Below are 7,330 nucleotides of genomic sequence, written 5' to 3' on the forward strand. Positions count from 1 at the left end.
ATAAAACGAAAATGATAAAAATATCTTTTGACTAGTTTTATTTGTTAAAATGGAGACAAAATATGGTAAAATTATACCATGATACGTTTATTTTGAACCAAATAGAGTTTATTGTGATGGATATTTTGATGAAAACTAAGACCAATTATGATGGCTAATTTTCATCAAAAACTAAGACCAACATTTAAATTTTTTATTATAATTCGTTTATTATTCGATCAACCTTGTAATTGTGTGGTGAATGAGTCATAAAACAATTTAATTATTTAAAGAAATGAGTGAGATTATCTACAAATTGAGTGTGTTATAGAATTGCTAATATAGCTTTAATGTAATTAGAACACAAGAACAAGGGCCTTCTCACATACCTCCTTGACCCATTAATAACAAACACCTACAAATGCTCCAATCACTACATCTAACTTTGAGTTCTTTTATATATACAATAATTATCACATGCATGAGTATTCAACGAGTTTACACACCAATATATCACTTGTAATTATACTCATATTGTTAAAGATTTGACAACATAACATAAATAGTAAATAATCAACATACAAAACATCTTATGCACTTACATCAACTCGGATTAGCAGAAATAATGCCACTTGGAAAGCCGAGCACTGCCACCCAACGTAGAACTAACTTCCTCCAGTTCATCTCCAAGTCGAGAGTTCTTGCCATGGATCAAATACATCTTGTTGATCTCATCAATGGATATTCAATTCCCTCTTTCATGATATGGTTTCCTTTAGCAATATCCTGCTTCTCTGGATCTCTTTATCCATTTGCCTAGGCTTTTCCCAAAAAGGTTCAGCTTTCTCTCCCATGACACTTTTCCTCATAAAAGCTTGCCTTTCTCTCCTGCAAGGCTTTTATGTTTTTATTAAGCTTAGCATATTTCTCAAGCTAAGTAACTTAATGGATATTTATCTCCCAATCCATTAAGCTTATCTACTTTTTGGATCCAAAAGTCTTATCATGAAAGAGTTATCCATTCCCATTCACCAATGGGATTTGATTTGGGAATAATCTCATCTCTTGGTGTCTCATTTTACAAGTGATTACGTTATATTTATTATTTATTTAATAATAAAGTATTTAATTTCATTGGTATACCTCAGACCTAACCTTTCTTAGCTTATGTCAACATAGTCTTTCATACATTGGAGGGGTGTTATGTCCTCCACCCCTTTAAATTTACATCGTCATCGATGTATTAATACATCTTACAATTTATTTCCTCGTTCACAGGTAGTTGTTTCTGAATTTTCAGGTTTCCATGGCCTTGCCATCTGAAACAGATCTTCTGATATATAGGTTACAAAGGAGTTCTACCACAATTCTCCTTCAATTGCTACCTGTAACATTTGTTCAATCAATTATGTGAGAGGCTTTAGATGCCATAAAAACAAAACTCAATTTTGTTTACCACATTTAATGTCATAACTTGATATAACAATACTACTATTTGAGTAAATATGGGTTAATGTTTCCCTCCATTTAACTATGATTCCTCATTTTCATTGTATTATAATAGGAATAAATGCATGTTCTTCCAATGCATTTGTGTTCTTGCTGAACACTTGCTTCCTGCAGTCTCCCTGCATTAGTCACAACAAGTCAAACTAGCACATTTGACCAATCAACATGTATAACAATATCACATCATGTTAGCTCAAAACATAACCATAAAAACCATAAATCATATGTAACCATCAATCATAGATCAAAATCATAAATCTCATCCATAATAAAATTGAAATAAAATACAAATACTTATCCTTTAATCAATCTTTAACTTCCACTTATGTCTTTATTTTGCATGTATTGTGGATTGGTTACCACATCAGAAAACTACCTCATTCCTTCTCCTCAACCATGTGCACATACACATAGTGTGCCTCACACACATAAAACTATACACGTCATCCAACCTCATACAATACCTGCATCCACATCATTACCATATGTACCACATGTGCACAGTACCAAATGTCCATAACATTACATGCACGACATGTACCTTGTCCACATGTTTTCAAACAATGTTAGTATAATTCACATAACATCAAGTCCTTGCCATAATTTCCTTTATTTCTTCCCACTACCTTTAGGCAAGTCCAATCAAACCATGCTTGGTTTTTTGATTGGGGAAGAAGGAATTCATTGACCTCTTCAACTTTCGCAACCAGCGCATAACTGAATAATTTTATGTCAAAGTATTCAAGTGTTTTTATTTAGCTAATCCTTTTCATTCATGTTGTGGTTGTAGGAAAATTTCACAAAAATGATAACATATAGGTAATCATGCATATTACCACTTTACAATACCAATAACTTTGAGTTTTCGGATTGAATTTGTCACTTAGACAAAGTTTTAGTAACAACAGAATATGACCTCTGCCTAATCATACAGCAGGCTATTGACTATGATAATTAGTCTAGTATGGACTTCAATGTTATATTTGAATTTTAATAACAATATTAACCTTATATTTAGCCAAGAAAATAATTGTTTGTACTCGAAAGTAATCCACACATAATCTAGTTATGCCTTATGATTTGTTGTTTGCTCTTTTTACCATTACTCCAAACACCTTGTTGGCCATGAATAATTTTGTGTATATTCAAAATCAATCAAACAACCAATATGTAAGTACATACACCTCCTATACATGAGTCATAAGTGAAGGTTACCATATTCTCAGATCCACAATCACTAAGTTTTTAGGTATTATGTGTACCAGGGTGTGAACCTAGGTCATTAGCATGTTGATACCCCACTTTACACTAGATCATGACCTGGTATAATATCATCCATCAATTGTTAAATTCCTTAAAATAAATTTTTTATGCACTCATTGATATGCTTTCATATTCAAAACTAAACAACACTATCCATGCAATTTTATTGGCAAACTTCCCAAGATTGCTTGATAGGAAATAGTGGTACAAAATATGCACTGCAGATTATAAAATTGTCAATTTATTTGAATAGATTTCTAGATATGAATTTATCAAAACCAATTATCTTTGTGCACAAAAATCTCACTTACCAATACCACTTAACCATCCAATATGGTTAAAGCATCCTATTTATTTAACAACGAGTTGTTGCATGGTTTATTATTGTATCTCTTCTAGAACCTTTTATATGTCACACCTTACTTGGTGCATGTATTATTTTACTACTAGCATAAGATTTTTTAGATCATCATAAGCAATATTAATATGAAACCTTTTGGCTTTACCAAGAATTTTTTATTAATTCAGACAATTATGTTCCAAATCTAGTGTACAATTCTTGTTATTCATTAGGTTTCTCTAAATTGCTCTACCATATCTAATCTATTTTCCATTTATTTTTTTAATAAAGCATGTATACTTTGTTTATATATAGTAGAAGCATACAGATTACTTCAATCTTATGTGTTTCCCTAGAAAGTACATTCTTAAGATCTACCATCATTCTACTGAAAGCATATTTTCCTTGTTATAGATTTGAAATGTTCCTAGTTGTGAGATATTATTACTAGAACCCATCTATGAACGATAAGTTGTGGAGTTTGAGGTTGCATACTATGAATTATAATAATTGACACATTATAATTAGAGTGAATTTGAGAATGTTCCCTTGAGCTTGTATTTAATATTATCTTACAGCTATTAATCAAGAAGAATTAGGAATTGCTTTGAAACTCCCATTATGTATTTACTCTAAACGTACTTTTGGGTGCCAATCCCATTAGAATACTTATGAAGGTCATACAATTATTAATGTATAATGTCTTCTTCCACAAGTATATAGTAAATTGTATTACATGTGTATCACAACTCTGACCCTCGTTCAGTCGATATTGGAAATATAACTTATGTCACTTGCATATCTCACTTACAATTATTATAATATTGTTTTATTCAAACAAAAACTTGTAGATTCTAAACTATGCATATCTAATTACATATGCATGTTACTACTGAATATCAGAATAATGAGTTGGTAAATTTTAGTTCCCTTCAATGGTGTATATTTGGAGTACTTTCCCCATAAGGGTGAATTAAAGAGTTTAACCAATGGAGAAACCACATCCAAAAATGAACTACATCCTTACATGTAGATGCACTAATTAACAAAAAAATCTTAAATTGAATGACAATTTTAAAAATACATATCATCATACCACATACAGAGACCTTTCTTTTAGGAACTTAATAATTTTTCATGGGAAACTTCATGAATAGATACAATTTAAAGAAAACATTCAGAATCTATTCTAGGATGGAAACCAATTAAATAACCATCAATTTCCACTAATATTCATAGAATGTCATGAGCTTATTTCGTATGAACTATATAGATTCCATCTAAATACTTTTATTTTTTATTTTCCTCATGTTGGCCATAATCTATGGAAACAAAACTTGTCATTTTATCTATTTTTGTTTGCCAATTACCTCATAAGAGTTCAAGATTTCTTCCCTTTATGTTTCATCCCTTCCTAAGATCTTTATAAGTATAAACTTCATTCTATTAATCTATTTTCTCGAATGGACTATTTTTACCGACGTTAGTTTGTATTTGATTCAGCTATGTCCTTGCATTGCAATCATACAAATCATAATTTAATTTTAATATGGGTGAATAATATCATGATAGTATTGAAGAAGAGACCTATTGGCCCGCAGTTAAACATATGATTCAAACTTTCTTTATCCACCATTACTTCTTCCAACCCTTTCATTCATATTTACAAGTCATGATGACCACACATTAAAATCCATCATCTAAACTTTCAATACAATAACCATACTTTAAAAATCACTTATTCATCACCATTATTTATTCGTAACTTTCATTACATAATATATCAATTATTCTTCCTAAAGTTGTTTATATGCCTTACTCCTCTTATGTCGAGGAATTTAGTATTTGAGCCTTATATTACTTCAATTTAAATGATATATATTCTTCCCATGTATATATTTCATGTTATCTAATTGGATATCTTATTATCACCGTGGGTATTACATCCCACTTAATTGCATAAATAACACAATTTATGGTTGACCATTTCTACTTATTGAAATAACCAATATGTTAATTCTTGTCCTCTCTTTGCATTACTCTCTACTCCACTACAACACTGCAAGTTTTTATGTTATATAACACATTGCAGACTTACTTGTTCCCATATAACGTTGCAAGGTTTCTCCTCCCTGCAACGCTATTATAGTTATCCATCATAGTGTAGGAAATATAATACTTAGACATGATAAATTAAATAATAAGTGCAAATATTACTATGAAGCATGTATAGAGAATAAAATTCTTAGAATGTTGGCATAGGTGGCCTACTATAAAAAAACAAGCAATGCACAATCATATCTTTGGAAATTTGGCCCACAATAATAGGGAGGAAAATTATTACCATGATGCTAAAAGCACTATGTCAATCGTTCGGTAGTGATGTTGTCTAGACAAATTCCCTCCAAGCATTAAGTGGAGGCTTGCATCGAGGTACTTCACCACGAATACGACCTGCAATCCCAGCTGCCCTTGAATTTGTCGTTGTGAGACAACAAAAGAATGAAACGTACTCCACAACTTTGAGCCAAGTCAAGGTAGGAAGTATACCTCAAAAATTGTTGCAGGGAAACATGTTCCATAGCAAGCCATCCCTCACCCAAAATAGCAATTTTTTGTCAACTTTGGATATGTAAGCGACGCCAAAAAGGACAATATCTTGTGTACTATTCAATAGGGGCTAAACTATAAATAGGTTTACTACTTGGTTGTTTGGGAAATTAAATGGAATTTGTATCATATTCATCCTCATCATCATCCTTCTCATTTTTGTGATGAAAAATGTCAACCTAGAATGATAAGAGCAGGAGAAACGCTAAAAGAACCAGAATATGTGGAAATGAAACGATGATAATTCCACATGCATATGACCAACATATCCACTCTTTACAGTAAGAAATAGGTGTCAAAGTAAGGTACCTAAGTTATAAGTTCCAATCATGAAATGGAAGACCCTACATCAAGTGAACCTTGTGATACCTGAAATAATATTTTGGAAGTGAAAATTAAAAAATGCATGGTATTGTAATCACTCGCGAAAAACTTCTGATGAATCCATCCAACATGAGGGTTTCTCAATTGAATCCCTAGCCACTGTACAAAGGCAACCATGGAAATGAGGTCATCAATAATGACCAGGACAAGATTAATAATGGACATAACAGGTAAAAGGGAGTGACTAGAGATCATCTCGCTAAACTTCAGCATCAACTTCATTATCGCCCAGAAACTTACTACAACGCAGTTACCATGGTTCCCCTTTAGTATCGAAGGAATCCTCTGACTGATAAACGAAAATGTTGACACCATTTCTACTTAAGAAACATAATTACATCACCTCATTTCAATGTCCATGGTCGTAAGCCCCCTAGATACATGAAAAGTGCAATGTGGATCATTTACGATAGAGCTCGGGATTGCTTTCACTCATCAACCTTTTCTATGTCGAGTAGCCCACCGAAACTATGATATTTAACAAAGATATATTTTCAGATGGAGGCAAAATAGAGTTTTACTTGCAATCAGGGAAATCCTAAATGATTTACGTTTTGGAATGGGAGAAATCAGGATAAACATTATCCAACTTAATGATTTGATCATGTGATAAACAAGACGACCATTATCCATTGAGTGCTTTTATGGGGTACATTATTTCGTGGCAGTTTAGCTATTTTTGGAATGCGTATATACATATGTGAAAATTGATAAGTCATCACACCCAAACACCTCCTGCTCAGTGGATAAGGCACATAAAAATATTGACATGGTGGATCGAAAAAGGAAACCAGTAATCCTTACTAGGATTTTCTCCATCCATTCAATTGAAAAGGTGTTGTTGTGCTTTAAATCACACACTTTCAAAAGCTACCATAACCATAGAGCTCAATCGCGCGAGGTTTTGAAAGAACTACGGAAACATTAACTCATTTCAAGCAAAAGGAAGAAAGAAAAATAGGTTGGTAATACCATTCTCTCTCTCTGGTGCATCATATCCTCCCACCATTTGGAAGAATTACAACTATGAGAAACCACAATAGTTATCCACAATATGTGGACAGGTTGTTGTTTGGTTGCGAACTTCCATAACCCTATTTCATGCTTTCTAAATTTCAATTTGTCTAGACATGCTTGCTAATATAATGCAGACACCCATGAAATTTTATGAGCCATCACCTTATTTCCACAATATATGCAAGTATGGTATTTATATCCACAAATCTGCTTGCAACAAATCTCAGT

This window comes from Pinus tabuliformis, chromosome 5_2, assembly GCF_031772625.1.
Source record: "Pinus tabuliformis cultivar Carrire ecotype Pingquan chromosome 5_2, CPIR1, whole genome shotgun sequence".
NCBI lineage: Eukaryota > Viridiplantae > Streptophyta > Pinopsida > Pinales > Pinaceae > Pinus > Pinus tabuliformis.